This window comes from Bos taurus, chromosome 6, assembly GCF_002263795.3.
Source record: "Bos taurus isolate L1 Dominette 01449 registration number 42190680 breed Hereford chromosome 6, ARS-UCD2.0, whole genome shotgun sequence".
NCBI classification, from domain to species: domain Eukaryota; kingdom Metazoa; phylum Chordata; class Mammalia; order Artiodactyla; family Bovidae; genus Bos; species Bos taurus.
This window is the reverse complement of record NC_037333.1, coordinates 96452238-96465429: the sequence shown is the minus strand read 5'-3', so window position 1 is coordinate 96465429 and position 13192 is coordinate 96452238. Positions and strand designations below refer to the sequence as shown.

Sequence of the window (13192 nt, the reverse complement as noted above, 5' to 3'; positions counted from 1 at the left end):
CTTTTATTGCAGCCCAAGGACTTCTGTAGTTGGGGCGCACAGGCTTAGTTGCCTTGCAGCATGTGGGATCTTCACTCCTTGACCAGGTATCGAACCTACGTCCCTGCATTGGTAGAACTGAACAACAACAATATGTCAGTAGGTTCCCTGTCCTGAAACATCTCTAGCAAGAAAACAGACTCAACACCACTACATGATTTGGGCATACATATGCCTGAAGCATAAAGCCTAACCGAAAGGTCTTTTAAGATCCTTTAATCTTTGTGTTTGTATGACTCCTTATTTCAAGGTTGAAGCCAACAGAGGCCTTACTGATGAAGGCATGCACAAACGTAATCTGTATTTCCTAGAGTTAGCCTCATATACAGCTTGGTGTCAGTTCCTAAGTCTGTAATGACTAGGCACTAGGCTGATAGTTTTTAAACATTGTTATTTTTGTTCAGTCGCTAAGTCATGTCCGACTCTTTGTGACCTCATGAACTGCAGCATGCCAGGCTTCCCTGTCCTTCACTGTCTCCTGGAGTTTGCTCAGATTCATGTCCATTGAATCCATTGGGGTTCATCACTGAGACAATCAGATAATCTTAGGTGATCTTTCAACTTTAAAATATTTCGGCTTTACTTAGGATCCATTTCTTCTTGTTTGGTACTTTATGAACATGGAGAACAAACTAACAGTGTCACCATCTTGATATGTACAGATGTCTCATTATCCAAGAGTACCAATTCCCGAAAAGATCCCCCTCCTCCACAAACTTATTGGGGGTCCACTCACCCATATGCAGTAAAGCCAACCTACTGACATCAGCTTGCAATGAACAAAATGAAAGTCACTCAGTTGTGTCTGACTCTTTGAGACCGCATGGACTGTAGCCCACCAGGTTCCTCAGTCCATGGAATTCTCCAGGCCAGAGTACTGGAGTGGGTAACTGTTCCCTTCTCCAGGGGATCATCCCAACCCAAGGATTGAACCCAGGTCTCCCTCATTGCAGGCAGATTCTTTACCAGCTGAACCACCAGGGAAGTCCAAGAATACTGGAGTGGGTAGCCTTTCCCTTCTCCAGGGGATCTTCCCAACCCAAGGATCAAACCCAGGTCTCCCGCATTGCAGGTGGATACTTTACCAGCTTAGCCACAAGGAAAACCCCCACAAACTTTTTATGTTAGAGCAATCTTAGACACTAAAGTTGAACTTCTTCATTTTATATAAACAAATGCATGGATTATATGTCATTCAGTTATAAATCTGACAGATTTATGAGTTAATTTCAACACCTCAGATGAATTTTTATCCTGGGTTGTATTTTCCCATGGCACAGTTGGAAAGCATCTGGCCCATTTAAATTTAGATCTGGTACAAATCCTCCTCCATCACTAACTACCTGTCTGATTTCACCACATTATTTGACAAACCCAAGCTTCATTTCCATCATGTGGTAGATGAAGATATAAACTTGTGTTGTATAATTGTATTGAGAGTCAAGTACGAAACAGCATAGTGCCTAGCACATAATAGGTGATCAGTTAGAAAACGGATGTGTTTGTTGTTGGTACAGTATTTTTGGAAGACAGTTTGGCAACCATCAAATCATAGGTAGGCGTATTTTATATATTGATACAACATTTAGAAAAGTAACTCACTATCATAGGAATTTATTTACACAATGAGTCAGAGCTTGTTTTCTTAACGAAGAACCCAGAGTAGGACTTCCCTGGTGGCCCAGTGGTTTAAACTCCATGCTCCCAAAGCAGCTTCAATCCCTGGTTGGGAAAGTTCCACATGCCATGGGGCACGGCCAAAAATAAAATAAATAAATAAATAAAATTTAAAAAGAGACTAGATTAAATCTTGTTACAATCCAAATATCCTAGAACAGTGGTGCTGTCTTCTGACAACCTTCTGGAAGAATTTAACTGCAGCTACTTTAGTCATAAGAAGAAAAAAAGTTATGATAAATGAGTTGATAGTTTATTTAACATGTATGATGTGCCAACCCTAAGCTTATTCACTTAATCTTTGCTATAACCTTTTGACACAGATACATTATCCATTTTTAAAGAGATTAAGTAACATGTGCATCTTTGGGTAGTGGTGGAGTGGCAGGGGTTGTCACAGAATTTGTTGGTGGCTGAGTCAGGATTTGAACAGAAGTTGCTTTGATTCCAGATTCAAGTGCTTAACTCTATAAGTTTTATATGTGGAGATTAAAACAAAACAAACATTAATGTGAGGACCCGGGCTTCCCTGCTGGTTCAGACTGTAAAGAATCTGCCTGCAATGCAGGAGACCTGGGTTCGATCTCTGGTTCTGGAAAATCCCCTGGAGAAGGGAATGGCAACCTACTCCAGTATTCTTGCCTGGAGAATGCCATGGGCAGAGGAGCCTGGCAGGCTACAGTCCACAGGGTCACAAAGAATCAGACATGACTGAGCAACTAACACACACACACACACACACACACACACACACACACACACACACTGTGAGGGCCCATCCCAGATTTTTTGAACCACAAAGATGTAAGTAAGACAGGCAGAGTTGAGAACAACTGTCACAACCATTAGGTTTTTCTGTCTCTATGTGCCTTGTATTTGGTCTGCTTACGAGAAAGAAAACATACTACTGTGCCTGACAAGAGATTACCTTAATCATTTACTGTGGCCCTGTTTTCACCCATAAACTCTCCAGACAGCATCCTTGAATTGCCTTGGGGAACGGGCTCCCCACTGGAAAGACCTTGATGAAAAACCCTAACTAGGTACAGATGCCCTTGAATGTTTGTTTTACTTAGTAATGGTTGGGTGTAGCTTTCTTTCTTTTCCCTTGTCAAGGAAGCTGAGGTTAGGAGGCAGCCACAGACTACAACATAAATATGGGGAGGAAGGCAGGAAAAATCTTGGAAAACTGAAAAGCCTGCTATTTCCAGACAAGCCCAGATCTGCCTTTGACATCACTCCAAAGGGAGCGGTTTCCATAACAGCTTGTGTGTAACCTAATGTAACTTGACCTTCCTGGAACCAGTCTGCATGAGATGCTTAAGACATTCGCTTTTTCTTCCCTGCAGCCAGGGACTCTATTCTGCACATCTACTTGCTGGCTGCTAAGAGAGGGGTGGGTGCTTGGTTCCTCAGGCCAACAGCTGTCTTCACGGCAGCTCAGCTCTCAAAACTGCTTCCCCTATCATGGACAGACATCACCAGGTCCGGTGGGAGTAATTTGTGCCCCAGGTTATATGTGTGGTTGACAAGTATTCATTAATTATATCCTTCCTCTTACTTCTAACTAGCCCTGCCTGGTAAGCCATCTGAGAGTTAAAAGAGTTTCTCTTTACATTTGGCAGCAGAAAAGACCGAGAAAGGTTTGGGAGGTGAAAGAGTCTGCCCAAGGCAGCATGGGAATAGAAGCTGAGCCAGACAGGCCTCATCTCTTAGCATTTACAGCCTATCAGGCAAGATGACCTCCCAGTTTGCCATGCAGGCCGTCTCATTCTCCATGTATCTTCTGACCCGAACTGTTTTTCTGAGATTGACAGTGAGGTTGGAGGAAGGGTCAACAGTCTGGTGACTTGGCATTAGCTTCCATTAGGACTGCCTCTTTCTCTGGAATGGTGAAATTCAATCTCACAGTTTAAATGCTTGTCCCAAAATATTGCAAAATGTGAAATGCATGTGAGCCAAATGACAAAAATGTTTTTTGAAAAAACAAAAACATGGGCTTCTTGTCATCCACCACACTGGCTGTTTCAATGTCTGTTCAGTCAGTAAATTATTCTTTCTGATTTTCATTTCTTATGATATCCAGATGGTCTAAAAGTCAATCTTTTTCTGTGAGAGAGAAGCTCTCTGTGAAGTTAAAAGTGAGTAGCCCTCGTGTTCAGATAGCGTGGCTGGGAATTAAGTGGAATGACACAGGATTGACTGTACCCAATTAATATAATATTTAACTAATTACAGTGTCTATATATTCAGCTTGACGTTGAGCTTAATTGTTAACGTTCTTAACTATTAAAGGAAGACTGTATCTTTCACCCTAAATTATAGGAGACTGTAAAAGCCAAGACTGCTAATGTTAGCTTTTCTTCCTTTCTTTTTCCTCCATATTTTCTAGAGTTAAAATACTATTTTGATGGGTTCAAAGATGTTCTCTAGTCAACCTACAACAGTTTGAATCTGAGAGCTTGAAATAAGTCATGGTGGAATAAGTCATGGTGAAATAAGTCATGCATGAGAGTGTTTAAGATTTGTTCTGTTTCTTTTTAAATATAGCCTTTAAGTGACTAATTCATAATAATAACAAAATTCATATTATTTTTGTCATCATTATTTATCAGACTTTGAAAAAAGATACTCTTTTTCAGAAAAAGAAAGCAATACTAGCTTCTCTTTATTGAGTCTTTACTATGTACTAAGCTTTATGGTAGATACTTTCATTTGTTATCTCATTTATTTCTTTTTAGAACCCAAAAGGTAAAGAACCTGCCTGCCAATGCACGAGACATAATAGACATGGGGTTCAATCCCTGGGTCAGGAAGACCCTCTGGAGAAGGAAGTACAACCCATTCCAGTGTTCTTGCCTGGACAATCCCATGGACAGAGGAACCTGGCGGGCTACAGTCCATAGGGTCGCACAGAGTCAGACACGACTGAAGTGACTTAGCACACACACACACAGGAGCCCGTTAGAAATGCAGAATCTTGGGCCCTATCCCAGACCTAAAGAATCAGAATCTACCTTTTAACAAGGTCCTCAGGGAACTGATATGCATGGTAAGTTTGAGAAGCTCTGGCCTAGAAGAGTCTAATAGGTCTTTCCCTCCAGAGCAGAGTCACTGATCTCAAGGTAAAAAGAATCATCAGAGAATATGGGTTACAGGCTCCTTCTGTAGTCAGAACCAGGACTGTTCTGTGGGTGGGGAGACATGCGTTACTGCAGGTAACAGACTATGACAACCCTGCACAGGTAACAGAGTATCTAGTGGGGACTGTGGGTACCATTCTACTACCGCCACTGACAAGGTTGCTGCAGGCCCTGTCCACAGATGTGCGTGCATACACACATGCACACACATGTGCAAGTACTGTCACCCACATCACAAGGAACCATGTTGTTGTTCTGTCGCTAAGTCACGTCCCACTCTTTGTGACCCCATGGGATGGAACACGCCTTCCCTGTCCTTCACTGTCTCCTGGAGTTTGCTCAGACTCATATCCACTGAGTCGGTGATGCCATCCAAACATCTCATCCTGTGTTGCCCCCTTTTCCTCCTGCCTTTGATCTTTCCCAGCATCAGGGTCTTTTCCAATGAGTTGGCTCTTCGCATCAGGTGGCCAAAGTATTGGAGCTTCAGCTTCAGTATCAGTCCTTCCAATGAATATTCAGGACTGATTTCCTTGAGGATGGACTAGCTGGATCTCCTTACTGTCCAAGGGACTCTCAAGAGTCTTCTCCTGCATCATAGTTGGAAAGCATTCAATCCTTCAGTGCTCAGCTCTGGAAGATGGTAAAGGACAGGGAATCCTGGCATGCTGCAGTCCATGGGGTCGCAAAGAGTTGGACACGACTGAGTGACTGAAAAACAACAGCCTTCTTTATAGTCCAGCTCTCACACTTCCATACATGACTACTGGAAAAACTATAGCTTGGACTCTATGGACCTTTATCGGCAGTGATGTCTCTACTTTTTAATACACTGTCTAGGTTTGTCGTAGCCACGTGTGCACCTAAAGGGTAGGGAAGAGAGAAACCCAAATGTATTACATCGCCTGTGTGCCAGACATTGCAGCAGGTGCTTTCGTTTTAAAGACTAGACAACACATAAAAAATCAGATTATTGTGAGCACACATTCAATTACTAGCCAAACTTCATTAACCAGGACCTTCTCACATTACATAGGTCTCTAACTGGTGTTTTTAATGGTGACCTCATTAAATGATTCAGTTAAATGATGAGATCTTAAAAATCTAAGTCAAAAAGAGTAATTAAATTATATAGAGTTCTCATATTTATAGTATCATCTTAAAAAGACAGTTTCCAAGTGACCTCAAATGCAGAAAACATATTCTAATCTAAAGTATTATACACTTAACCTCAGATGTTAGCAGCTTGAAAGGGACTCACTTTCCCAAGAGTAGCTTTCTGGAGCTGGATACTATGTTATGAGTACAATAATTTAAGCAGTTATCTCCTTACCAAGCTCTGGGAAGCCGGTCCTTTTCAATATTCCTTTGTTTGATAGGACCTAAAAGTTCCCCAGTGCTTTCCCTCTACAAGGACAAATGTTCCCAGCATGGGGTTGTGCACAAAACCCTTAAATGGATTCTAGTCTTGTCACTGTTCTGACTGGCCAGGAGATCTGGGATGTCACTGACTCCTTTGGGTCCCAGTTTTATCCTCTATGAGAAGTCGTGAGCTTGTGTAGCACAGGGAACTCTACTTACTGCACTGTGGTGACCTGAATAGGGCTTCCCAGGTGGTTCTGTGGTAAAGAATCCACCTGCTGATGCAAGAAGACTCAGGAGATGTGAGTTCGATCCCTGGGTCAGGCAGATCCCTTGGAAGAGGAAATAGCAACCCACTCCAGTGTTCTTGCCTGGGGAAGTCCCATGGACAGAGGAGCCTGGCGGGCCACTGTCTGTAGAGTCGTAGAGATTCAGACATGACTGAGCGACTGAGCATGCACACGAGTAACCCGAATGGGAAGGAAGTCCAAAAGGGAGGGAATATACATATATATGTGGCTGATTCATTTTGCTGTATGTAGAGACTAACACAGCATTGTAAAGCAACTATATGCCAATAAAAATTAATTTTTTTAAATTAATGAGCTTGACTGGACTCTAAGGTCCCTTTCATCGCCTGAATATTCTAGAGTCTGTAGATGGAATATTTTTTATTAGAATATCAGCATGAATTCAAATGCATTCAGTTGGGTCTCATCACATGCCTCTGATATTTCCCGGCATCCCAAAGTCAGCATCTTCCTCTCCATTTCTTCTCATAGACTTAGCTTGTGTCAGACACCAGCTCAGCTGCTGAGGCAAGATGGCAGGTGGTGAGGTACTGGCTGGTGATCACAAAACAGAGCATGTTTGTGTCTTGACCGTGCCATGGCTTTTCAGAAAAGGATCTGGGTCTCTGTAGTCATTTCCTAGGTTGCATGTTGAATATCTTATTTTGTTTTTGAAATTTTCACCCAAAATTCAGGACAATGCCCAATGTATTTGTTCTCATTATTTGAAAATTATAAATCCTGTGATAATATATGGAGTAACTCTCTATAGAAGCAAATTTTTGATTGGCAGCCTATGCAAGAGAGAAAATTGTTATAAACTTTGAAGTTAGAAGGACCTGTATTTATATAGCAATGCTTCCTAGCTGGGTAACTCTGGACATGACAATTAAGTTATCTGAAACTCAGATTCCTAATCTCTTAAATGGGGGTAATGATATTTATTTTGTCGAGTTACTATTAATATGACCATTCAAGATAATATCTACAAAGCTCCTGGCATAAAATAGTTGCTCAATAAATGTCAGCTATTATTTTCAACTAGAAAAATTGTCCCCAAATGCCAGTTTGGGAATCAGCATGTTCTTTGATACCATTTTCACCATTCTGTGATAAACAGCACAGAATAACTGCAGTGTGGGTAGTTTTTCACAAATTTAAATTTATATGGTGTTTCTTTTTTATAAAATGATATTGACAGCGGATGATAATGATTGTTTTTAATTTGTTTAGCAAAATTTTAAGAACTGGCAATTCTGTCTGTATTTTCCATATTTAATTCATCTGCTCTACATAAAAATAGGATTCACTGAATTGAGACATCCTGACTGAAGCGACTTAGCAGCAGCAGCAGCAGCAGCAGCAATCATACTGAGGGGCTTCCCAGGTGGGCTAATGACAAAGAATCAGCCTGCCAATGCAGGAGACATAAGAGACTCTAGTTTGCTTCTTGGGTTGGGAAGACCCCCTGGAGGAGGGTATGGCAACCCACTCCAATATTCTTGCCTGGAGAATCCCATGGACAGAGAAGCCATACTGAATATTAGGGTCAGGTGAATCAAATGATTTTCACTTTCAAATAATTTTAATGGGGGCAGTGGGATTCTGAGCATTCCTTCGTAGCACAGCCAGTTATTATCTCCTGGATTCCTACAATACCTGTCACAGGGATGACTCCGCTCACATTCACTGTGTGTGTCAGCGCCAGTACTCAGTGTGGTCTCAGTGTGGCTTGTGTCTGTGTGTCTGATTTTGGAGTCAGGCACAATAACAGAATGAGGCAGTATACTGTTGTAATAGAGTCTGGGCTCTGAAGCCAGACTTCCTGGGTTCGGGCCCTGGTTCACCACAGGGTAGCTGTATAACCTCAAGCAAGTAGCTTACTCTCTGTGTGCCCCAGTTTCATGATCTATCAAATTTCAGAATTAAGATTACCTATGTAATAGGGTTATTCTAATGATTTACTCAGATAGTCCATGTGAGCATTTAGTATAATGTCTGTTACGTAGTAAGAGCTCAGTGAAAGTGAAGTAAAAGTGAAAGTTGCTCAGTTGTGTCTGACTGTTTGTGACACCATGGACCATACAGTCCATGGAATTCTCCAGGTCAGAACACTGGAGTGAGTAGCCTTTCCCTTCTCCAAGGGATCTTCCCAACCCAGGGATCAAACCCAGGTCTCCCGCATTGCAGGCAGATTCTTTACCAGCTGAGCCACAAGAGAAGCCCAAGAATACTAGAGTGGGTACCCTATCCCTTCTCCAGGGGATCTTCCTGCCCCAGGAATCACTGGGGTCTCCTGCACTGCATGCAGATTCTTTACCAACTGAGCTATCAGGGGTAAGTGAGTGAGTGAAGTCGCTCAGTCGTGTCCAACTCTTTGCGACTCCATGGACTGTAGCCCACCAGGCTCCTCCTTCCATGGGATTCTCCAGGCAAGAGTACTGGAGTGGATTGCCGTTTCCTTCTCCAGGGTATCTTCCCAACCCAGGGATCGAACCTAGGTCTCCTGCATTGCAGGCAGACGCTTTAACTTCTGAGCCACCAGGGAAGCCCATTTATAATAGCAGAACAATAAACAGACAAGGAACAAGCAGACAGAAAATTCTAGGGAGTCAAGACTGGCTTGCGATCAGACACACCCACCTCCATTACCAACCCCTCCTCTTCGGTTGGATGGCATGGCTTTAGGCAAGTTACTTAGCTTCTCTGCCTCTTATTTTCCTCATCTATATAATGTCTACCTTGTGCATTTGTTGTCAGCATCAAATAAGCTATTATATGTAAATTATTTAATATTGTGCTTGACTCATTGTAATTGCACAATAAATGTTTTATCAGTTCCACAAGTCTGTATTCCACACAGTCCTTTCTCCCTACTTTGCACAATAATTAATAAGCATCTGTTGCAGGCCTATAGCCCATCTCTCTGTCTTACTTCCTGTCACCTGCATTGTCAGTTACTGTACGAGGAAGAACAGAGATCGATGTGCTCTAAACACAGAATAGGAATCTCACTGTTAGGGAGTCAGGTTACGCAGACCTGTTGGCCCTTCCTCTGCTTTGGCCAAGATCAGTCCTGACAGACTTCTCTTATGACAAGACAGCTAATCAGGAAGAACACTGCACTGGGACATTCTGTGACATCTTGTCACAGATGAGAGAGTTATGGGCCCAACACATTATTTTAAAGACATGTTCTTTTTAAAGTTTGTGGTTGGTGTCTCTCTCTTTTCTGAGGTCTCCAGGCTCAGCCTTTTCTTTTAAGTGATTCTCACATTGTCAGCCCATGAGGCCAAGGTGAACTGCCTTGTTGGACTTGACCTCCAAACCTGACATGCCTGGGAAAATCTGTGAGACATATTTTCAGGATTATACTGATATGCCCCTCAAGTTAAATGAATACTGTTGCTCTTTAAAAAAAAAAAAAAAGCACCCTTTTAAAAGCCATTTTGGAGCAAGATAATGCTCATTTTCACTGCTGGGATGAGGGAATAAAGGAATAAGTGGCTGCAGAATAAATCTCTATAAATAGTTTAAAAATACACACGCACACATATAAACCCTGCTTTGACATTAGTGTTCTAATGTATGAGAATGCAATGCTCCTTGCACTGAACCCTGGTTCTTTACCTCTTCTCAGACTCTTCTAAGTTGGAACATGTTTCTTTGCCTTTTTTTTTCTTTTTTCATTTGAATTGGAGGATAACTGCTTGACAATGCTGTGGTAGTCTCTGCTGTACAACAAGGTGAATCAATTGGAAGTATACATACATTCTCTCCCTCTTGAACCTCTTGCCTTTTTCAACTTTTTTTCCCCCAATCAATGCAGCATTTTAGGAGAGACTCCTTCTAAAAGTGAGAATTTAGAAGGAGTGGTTGAAATGCTGACTATTTGTGAGTCCAAGATGTACTCTGACAATTAAGAGGTTATAAAGCAGGGAGAAGGCAATGCCACCCCACTCCAGCGCTCTTGCCTGGAAAATCCCATGGACGGAGGACCCTGGTGGGCTGCAGTCCATGGTGTCGTGAAGAGTCGGACATGACTGAGAGACTTCCCTTTCACTTTTCACTTTCCTGCATTGGAGAAGGAAATGGCAACCCACTCCAGTGTTCTTGCCTGGAGAATCCCAGGGACGATGGAGCCTGGTGAGCTGCCGTCTATGGGGTCACAAAGAGTCAGACACGACTGAAGCAAATTAGCAGCAGCAAAGCAGGGAGTATGTTCTGCGGTACCTTGCCAGGAACTGGAAATATAGATGTTCACTGTGGGCACCTTCCTTGGCACCCCACTCCAGTACTCTGGCCTGGAAAATCCCATGGATGGAGGAGCCTGGTAGGCTACAGTCCATGGGGTCGTGAAGAGTCGGACATGACTGAGCGACTTCCCTTTCAGTTTTCACTTTCATGCATTGGAGAAGGAAATGGCAACCCACTCCAGTGTTCTTGCCTGGAGAATCCCAGGGACGGGGGAGCCTGGTGGGCTGCCGTCTCTGGGGTTTCACAGAGTTGGACACGACTGAAGCGACTTAGCAGCAGCAGTAGCAGCAGCAGATCCTAAGATGCCTACCATTCCCCTTACTCAGAATAGAATGTTCCTTTACTACAACTCAAGCACCTACAACTGGCTCCACAAACAATACTGTTTTGTAATTGTTGGGGAAGAGTCTTTGTAAAATCTCATTATGTTGACACTTGCTCTGCACTGTGGGAAGAATGAATTTAGACTGCTTTGGTACCCTTTCCCTCCCATCCTTTTTAGCATTCCTTTCATTTTTTACTTTTCGACACTGCATCTTAAATAAAATAAGGTTGGGATCTCACAGAATATCATCCCATTTTAGGGAGACAAAGAAGAGCAAGAAACAAACCTTTGTTATGTGAGCCAGACTTGAGCAGGTTTTCCAAAACTTAAGTTCTTCAAAAACTGTTCATGATTTTTTCCCTTATCTGTACATTACTCCTCTTATTAGTTCATAGATTTTTTTTTACTTTAAATTGATGCACTTCAAAAAATGTAGCTTTGTCCTAAGCAATAGCATCTAAGAAATTATAGGTTTTATGTTCTAAGATCCTGACGCATATAAAAAGAGACCCATGAAAGCTAACGCTAAATTTTAAAATATATGTCTTATTTAGAATCATCCTATGTAACACTTGTGGTGGTTGTTCTTCAGTTGCTCAATCGTGTCTGACTCTTTGTGACCCCATGGACTATAGCACGCCAGGCTTCCCTGTCCTTCACTATCTTCCGGAGATTGCTCAAACTCATGTCCGTTGAGTCCATGATCACATCCAATCATCTCGTCCTCTGCACTGCCTTCTCCTCCTGCCCTCAATCTTTCCCAGCATCAGGGTTTTTTCAGACTGAATTTTGGGAAACATTGAACTTGATTATCCCACTGTGGAAGCTGAAATCGGGAATTAAAATCACATTCCTCGTGTGGGGTTGGGAACGTAGGAGTTGATGTGCAAAGCCAAGGTGGGTGGAAATACCTGTAGGTGTGCCAGGTATTGAAGGCCTCCTTCCCTCCCTGTCTGCTTTCAGCCTGCTCTATTCTAATCCTGTGTGCCTGAGCCATAGGATTCTCTCTCCTCTTCTTTTGCGTCTTGACCTCCATTCTTAATCACTGCCTTTGCTTCACCACTGACTGTGCTTGTGGGTTGCCAGCCTCAGACTGAAGACCTAATGCCTCCTTTGCTTTGGTTTCCTTTTGGCCTTTTTGATTGAGGGCTTTACACCGATTTCTTTTGCTGTGGAACTAGTAAGAGCAAATTAGTATAAAACAGTAAATGAGAGCTGAAATTTCTTTGGGAAAAACTTTGGAAGGACTTTTTGTGATTAGAAGTGGGGCCATTACCAATTAAAACAGAAAGTCTTATGAGAAGAGAATTTGTGAAAAGCTTACAGTAAAAATACAGTGTCTGCCTATATCTCTCATAAACATTTTGTATCTTAACTGTGAAAAATGTGGACCACCCTCACTGGTCCTCTCATTATTTCCTGAGCCAAAATGATGTTCCATGCTGCAAAAGTCATTTCCAAATATTCTGAAACATGACTTCACCATTGTTCACATGTATCCCCAGGGACCACTGACAGTTCTAGGCCTGGAAGAAGAGAAGTTCTAATAACACACTGAGGAAATGTCCTAGTTTAAACCTCAATCGCCTGGGCTTCCCTGGTGGCTCAGACAGTAAAGAATCCACCTGCAATGCGGGAGACCTATGTTCTATCCCTGGGTTTGGGAAGATCCCATGGAGGCAGGCATGGCAACCCACTCCAAAATTCTTGCCTGGAGAATCCCCAAGGACAGAGGAGCCTGGCGGGCTACAGTCCATGAGGTCACAAAGAGTCAGACATGACTGAATGACTTAGTACAGAAGAAACCTCAGTCCTCTATCTCCTTCACTGATCTTTGTTTTTTCATTTTTCTTAGCTCAAAATAATAAGTCCATTTTTTTAAGGGACAAAGACCTATAAAGAGCCCTGTTAAGTAATATTACAACTGTAATTGGTTTGTTAGATTTATAAGAATGCCTTTGATAAAAACACCAACACTCTGCTATACTTCTAGACAATGAGATCAAATTCTGGGGCTACGAGGTTCCACTATATGCACTGATAGCTTTCGCCTGGAGTCTTATATGTATTGATGCAGTTGTGCAAGTCACCTTTTTGGC

General features: G+C 42.4%; 1 protein-coding gene across 1 annotated transcript in view; it reads left to right on the top strand.

Annotated features, from left to right (window-relative positions):
- Positions 1-13192, top strand: part of RASGEF1B (RasGEF domain family member 1B) — a 660869-nt gene that overhangs the window by 409807 nt on the left and 237870 nt on the right. The gene's annotated exons all lie outside the window — the stretch shown is intronic.